General features: G+C 43.0%; 1 pseudogene; it reads left to right on the top strand.

The window, feature by feature from the left end:
• Positions 1-3,539: 3,539 nt before the first annotated feature.
• LOC106327906 overlaps positions 3,540-7,557 on the top strand; it is a 7,267-nt pseudogene continuing 3,249 nt past the window's right edge.

A 7,557-nucleotide genomic window follows, 5' to 3' on the forward strand; every position in this document is an offset into this window, starting at 1 on the left:
AACAGTCGCAGGAGGTCCTATCCTTTTGTTCCCATTCTCAACTTCGTTGAAGTAATCATTGTATAGCCTGTCTTCCGGTTCCATTTTATCAAACGCCACCTTGAACCTGATAGCTCTCTGAAGCATGAGATAGGTAGAATTCCACCTCGTCTTGATGTCCAAAGGTAAACTGCCTCGACTCATCTTTCCCGACTCAACTCTTAGCTGAAATGAGTTCTGCCTTTGAGTAGAAGACCTCACATACTGCACCGCATTACGAACTGCTTCCACATTTCCATCAATATCCTGCAAACCATCTCTCACAACCAGGTTGATAATGTGAGCTGCACACAGCATATGCATGTAGTTGCCATCCATCACCAATGCTTCGTCGCCAAGCAAGATGAATTCGCTCTGAAACTTTCTCAGTACAGATGTGTTTGCTGTTGCGTTGTCAACCGTGATGGTGAACACCTTCTGTATTGCCCACTCAGCCAAACATTCCAGAAGAACATTAGCAATCATCTGGCCTCTGTGATCACATACATGCTTGAACCCGATGATAAGCTTCCTTAGCTGCCAAGTATCATCAACAAAGTGAGCCGTAACCACCATGTAGCTTGCTCCTGTAGCATGTGTTGTCCATATGTATGTGGTAAGTGAAACCCTCTGCTTACTGAGCTTAAACCAATTCTTCAGAGCCTCCTTCTTTCTCACATACATCTGCACAATGTCCCTAGTTGCAGTCCTTCTTGAATGAGGTTTGTAGAGACCAGCACGATCGCAGAAGTGCCTCCAAGCAACACTCTCAGTGAAAGAGAGTGGCAATTCACCCAACACCACTAGCTCATTAGTCGCCTCTCTGAACACAGCCTCAGAAACTCTAGCATTCGTCAGACCTCCGTCATTAGTAATCACGGTTGAACCATGACCTTGGCTCTGTTTCCACGCCAAGTGAGACTTGCATGAAAGTAGATGCTTCCTAAGGTTAGAAGTTCCTTGCGAAGACGCACAGCCGAAGATACGCTGACAATGGTTGCATCTGCACTTGTCACGGTCGTCCTCTGTTCTTGTGTAGTGTTCCTAGACATCAGATCTTGTGCTTGACTGCTTTTTTGTAGTTGGCTGAGAACTACCTCCTGAACGAACCTTCCTTTTGCCTTTCTTATCATGCCGTGTTATCTCCTCTTGGGTTGCTTGAACTCCATTCTCTGTCTCAGAGTCATTGTTATCTGGCAATGGTGAAGAATCCATCTACAAATAAAAGAACACCAATAAGATGTTGAACAAAATAAAGAACATCAATAAGAGAAGATAAATTGATTTCAATCCCATCTTTACACAACAAATCGATTTCAAGTGACAAAGACTAAAGAAACACAATCTGACAATCAGTGATCAAAGAACGAGATGCAAAAACTAAATTGATCACGAGAACTAAACAAAAACAGAATCTGACAATCCTACAATCAATGATCAAAAAACGAGATGCAAAAACTAAATTGATCATAAGAACTAAACAGAAACACAATCAGACAATCCTACGTTCAATGATCAAAACCGACATGCAAAAAAGAATTCTTACTTGAGATATGTTTCTCGATGACTCATAAGCAAGAGGGAGAGACTGAATTTGAGATTTGTTTCCGATAATCATCTCCCCAACAAGTCTGCTCTTTTAATAAGCAGCTTAAGACCATCTGAAGAAGAAACGGCGATTACGAGTATCAAGAGAAGATTGGATTTTGGAAATAGAACTTGTCTAAGGCGTGGACGCGTGGGCGCATTAACTAGTGTAGGGTAACTAGATTACTACTTACTAACTGTTAGGCTAACTCGGGTTAAGTGGATATCCGTACGGATCCCGGGTATAACCCGAAACCGACCCGGTACCCAACCAAATTATAAACCTTATCCGACCGGGTAATTTTTGATAACCGAATCCGATCCGAAACCCAATTTTCCGGGTAATTACCGGTTCGGATCTTCGGATCCGGGAAATATGCCCAGGCCTACATTGGCCGGTGGTCAATACTGCAAATGGGATGATCTTGTTAAATAGTACTTTGTCAAACTAGTATAGAGCAACACAAATGCACTATGTGGTCTTTCAGTTTTGATTAAAATGCCTATAATTGCCAAATACCGTACCAGTTATTTTACAAAATGTGGATTACGTGGGCCTATAATTGGCCAACTTAATCATGTAAATGGCTTAGATTAACGGCCTATATAACTTTTCACGGTTAAAAGGCTAAAATCATCAGTTTACTTTTCGATAGATTGCGTTAGTTTTTAACTTCTTATATAACTGAAAGAAGAAGAGAAATGTTCATGAGGTGAATTTTGTAGGCACACAGTTCAATTTTAACCAAGTTCTAAAACAAGAAGATAAATAGCATGGTCCAATTAAAACCCTGATACATACTATTTTTTCCCAAAATTTAATACTATATGAAATCAATCAGGGACGTGGACAATATTCAATACCTCATCGTGGCATTATTACTGAGAGTCGGATAAAATAGACCAGCCTGCCAGCTTTCTGATGTTCTTATTTGCTCGTTTATAAAAAATAAAACATAAACTAATAACAATATGAACATTTTCAAATGTAGCTTAATTATTTAGATATGGTTTTCGTGAATTCTGATCTGATGTAAAGACACGTTACTTCATGTCGTACCATACGAACCAAAGTCTCGATAATTGCCACACACATTATTTGGATCCCGACCGTCAAAACTCAAAAGCATTGGTTAGTTGATGATGTCTTTCTCCAAACCCATTCATATCTAGTATGAAAAGTAGTTCCTTATGTATCTGTACGTTTTCAAAACATAAATCATGATTATGCGCGTAATCAAATAATCAATGTACGCAAAACAAAGAGTAAATTGCTAAACCAAATGAAACAAAGCACTCTTATGGCATCCACGGACCGTTACATTTTGGTGTAGAAGTAATTGCATAAAGACGTTTGGCTCTAAATAGTGTGGACATAAAGACGTTTTGATAACTAATATGGACAGGAGTATATTGTACTGTTGTCCATATACGAACATAAAAGACTCACGAGTATCTAGATTCTTTTGTATACACTTAGTTCGAGGTAAAGAGAAAATTGTTGACTCCACTCCCCGATGGAATCCATTGAATGTGGGGTAGTAACGTAACCTTCTTTAGTTGACCAAAAAAAACCGTAACCTTCTTTAGGGGAATTTAACTGGGCTGGAGTGGACTGTGGAGTGTGGACACGACCATACCGTATTCAAGCGAACCGGAGCTAAGACAATAATTAGTCGGTTTAATAAAAATAATAGGCGATTTATCTGTCACATCCTATTATTTGGAAGTTATCTACAAGTGAGGAAACAGATTAAAGCTGTGTTAGGCAGGTTTGATTAATTAAGAATAATCAAGGTCACATGTCGCAAATTAATATATCTACTTGTTGCTGCTCATCTAACTGTCATAATTGAATCCACGGATAATTATAATTTAATTATGCGTGGAACAAAATGGTTAGTAACTTTTAATATATGTAGTCGGATAGACTGTATATTTTCTTACTTAAAGAATATGGGTTTACAGATGATAATTAATTCCGTTTAGAAGAAGGATTCATTGGTTAGTTGTAATTGAGAATGGTTTGGAGTTAGCTTTATAGATTTGTCTTTTACGGCAGGAGTTGAGATCTGGTTCGGGTTTGGGAATATAAAACCGATACAAAGAGATCTGAGAAACGGCACGTTATGACAGTGTCAGAAGCTTGCGGTTACTAGCGATCGAAAACCTCTTTGTGTGTTCTCACTAGCATCTCCTGTCTCTCTCTACTTACTATATATAATAAACTCTTGGTCCAAATTCAGAGCGATACCGAAAGATACGTCTTACTCTTCGTTTCTCTCCTCCGCTGCTTTCTTCACTATCTTCCTCCTCCTCCATCATGGCTTCTGCCACGTGTCGGATGGAGCTCAACATGCAACTTACATCGTTCACATGGCGCAGTCTCAGATGCCGTCGGGCTTCGACCTCCACTCTCTATGGTACGACTCCTCCCTCAGATCCGTCTCACAATCTGCTCAGCTCCTCTACACTTACGCCAACGCCATTCACGGATTCTCCACTCGGCTAACTCCCGAAGAAGCCGACTCGCTCATGACTCTGCCAGGTGTCATCTCGGTACTACCGGAGCACCGGTACGAGCTACACACCACTCGCACTCCACTCTTCCTCGGCCTCGATGTCCATAACGCGGACCTCTTCCCCGAAACCGGCTCCTCCAGCGACGTCGTCGTCCGGGTCCTCGACACCGGAGTTTGGCCTGAGAGCAAAAGCTTCTCCGACGTTGGATTAGGTCCGGTCGCCTCCACGTGGAGAGGCGGTTGCGAGGCTGGAACTAACTTCACGGCTTCGCTGTGTAACCGCAAACTAATCGGAGCTAGATTCTTCGCCCGCGGCTACGAAGCCACGATGGGACCAGTGGACGAGTCAAAAGAATCAAGATCTCCTAGAGACGACGACGGCCACGGGACCCACACGTCGTCAACCGCAGCTGGATCCGTCGTGGAAGGAGCTAGCCTTTTGGGATTCGCTAGCGGGGCAGCCCGCGGGATGGCGCGACGCGCTCGCGTGGCCGTTTACAAAGTTTGTTGGGAAGGCGGTTGTTTCAGCTCCGATATTTTAGCTGCGATCGATAAAGCTGTCGACGATATCGTTGGATTATTATAGAGACAGCGTCGCGATCGGAGCATTTGCGGCCATGGAGAGAGGGATATTAGTCTCCTGCTCCGCCGGTAATTCTGGTCCCAGCTCGTCAACTTTATCAAACGTAGCTCCGTGGATCACCACCGTTGGTGTGGGTACGATAGATCGCGATTTTCCAGCGGTTGCGGTTCTCGGAAAAGGGAAGAATTACTCGGGCGTTTCGTTGTTTAAAGGAGACGCCCTTCCGGATAAAACACTGCCGTTTGTTTACGCGGGGAATGCTACTAACGCGGCTAATGGGAATCTATGTGGGCCCTGATAATTTGTGGGATTACGAGAGCTTCTAAGTGTTTTAACCGTGATGAAACACACGAACAAAGTTAAAAAAAAATAGAGTGAAGTAACCGTAAGTATTTGAGAGAGAAGAGAAATTTGCGAATTTAAGAGAATGAGAGGATTTGTGAGATTGAGAGAATGAAAGAAATGTTTGTATTGAATTGTGTGTTTAATTGTGTAACATACATGGTGTATTTAAAGGAAACAAAAGCAATAAGCACTCAATGGTGGAAGAATAAATAACTAGTAGTGGACTAGCCACTCCTCCCCATTTGGTAAGTGATATGGCCACTTCTCCCACTTCCTCCACTAACTAGTAGTGGACTAGCCATTCCTCCCCATTTGGTAAGTGATATGGCCACTTCTCCCACTTCCTCCACTACTTCCCTTTGTTTAATTCTTCATGTCAACACTCCCCCTCAAGCTTGACAGTAGTGAGTGTCAAGCTTGGAAAGCCATGAAGTATTCCCTCATTAAAACCTTTTCTTGGAAAAACCACTTGGGATAAAAACCAAGCAAAGGAAAAAGAGTAGAATACTCCACGGTGAGGAGATCATTGACATGGAAGGTTTATGAGTCCAAGTCTTGGAAGAATGGACTCACAAACTTTGCTACTGGCCGCCTTGGTGAAGATGTCAGCCAGCTGATCCGCACTTCTTGTATAACATGGGAGAATCACTTGCTGCTCTACTGCTTGTCTGACCTTGTGGCAGTCTACTTCTATGTGCTTTGTCCTTTCATGAAAGACTGAGTTGGATGCAATGTGTATTGCGGCTTGGTTGTCACAGTGCATGGTCATGGGAGAGGTGATCTCAATTCCCAAGTCGCCTAAAAGCCCCTTTATCCAGATAAGCTCACTGGTTAGCTTCCTCATTGATCTGTACTCTGCTTCTGCGCTTGAACAAGATACTACTTTCTGTTTCTTGCTCTTCCAAGTGACAAGATTCCCTCCAATGAATGTACAATAACCGGTGGTTGACCTTCTGTCTACTCTATCTCCAGCCCAATCTGCATCACAGTATCCTATCACCTCAGTGTTCTTGTTGCAAGCCATCCATACACCTTGTCCTGGCGCTTCTCTTAAGTATCTTAGAATCCTCTCCACCATGTTCCAGTGATGAACCTTGGGAGTTTGCATGTGCTGGCTCACTTGATTAACTGCGAAACACACATCTGGCCGAGTGATGGTTAGATAGATCAGCTTCCCAACCATCCGTCTATACTGCTTGACATCTTCAAATGGAGTGTCTTCATACTCCCCCTCTCGCAATACCTTGTAACCTTCTTCAAGTGGTGTCTTGGCATGTCTTCCTCCAAGATCTCCTGCCTCCTTTAATATGTCCAGGGTATACTTTCTTTGGGACATGAATAATCCTTCCTTTGATCTGCACATCTCAATGCCAAGGAAGTACTTCAGTTCTCCCAGGTCTTTGATGTCAAATGCGGCCTTGAGAAATGTCTTGGTTAAACTGATCCCCTCCTTGTCACTACCCGTGATGATGATGTCATCCACATAGACTAGAATTACCGTAATTCCTTGCTTGCTGGTGAGAGTGAAGAGTGTGTGATCCGCTTGAGACTTCACAAATCCCCTTCCATTCAATGTAGTGCTTAGCTTGTGGTACCAAGCTCTTGGTGATTGCTTCAAGCCATAGATTGCCTTTCTGAGTCTAAGGACGTTCCCTGGTTTCACCATTTCTTCCATCCCCGGAGGTGGTTTCATATACACTTCATCTTCTAGTTCTCCTTGCAGGAAAGCATTCTTCACATCCATTTGCCAAAGGTCCCATTCTAGGTTCACTGCTAATGAGAGTAGAATCCGGATTGTATGAAGCTTGGCCACTGGTGCAAAGGTGTCTAGATAGTCCTCTCCATACACTTGTGTGTATCCTCTTGCCACCAGTCTGGTCTTCTTTCTTTCTGGCTTCCCATTTGCAAGATACTTAATGGTATGTATGAGTCTGCTGGTCACGGCTTTCTTCCCTTTTGGAAGTTCTGTCTCATACCAGGTGTTGTTCTTCTCCATGGCCCTCATTTCATCATCCACCGATTTCCTCCATTCATCATCTTCCATAGCTTCTGCATATGTTCTTGGTATCCATTCCAGGTCCAATGAACTCATAAAGACTTGATGTTCTTCTGGATAGTGAGCTAGGGAGCATAATCCACTTTCTGGATGTGCCACAGCTTGAGCATTGTAGTAAACAAAATCATTTTTAACCCAATCTGAGGCTGGTCTTCTGATCCTTGTACTTCTCCTTAGTACTTGTGTCTGCTCAGGTTCATTACTGCTGCTTGGTTCTCCTTCTTGAGCTTCAGTGTCTGGTTGTCCCATCTCATCTTGATCATGAGATAATACTGGGTTTTCTTCAGGTTGAGCTTGCGCCGGTTGATCTTCATTATCTTCATTTCCCCCTTCATGGTCAGGATGAGAGTCTTCAGTGTTATGAACCATGGTCTCTTTATAAGGAGTAGTTTCCCGGCATTTCTCTGGTTCCTTTTCTAGGTTAATGCCGAGTCTTTCCATAAGAA

This window comes from Brassica oleracea, chromosome C2 (assembly GCF_000695525.1).
Source record: "Brassica oleracea var. oleracea cultivar TO1000 chromosome C2, BOL, whole genome shotgun sequence".
NCBI lineage: Eukaryota > Viridiplantae > Streptophyta > Magnoliopsida > Brassicales > Brassicaceae > Brassica > Brassica oleracea.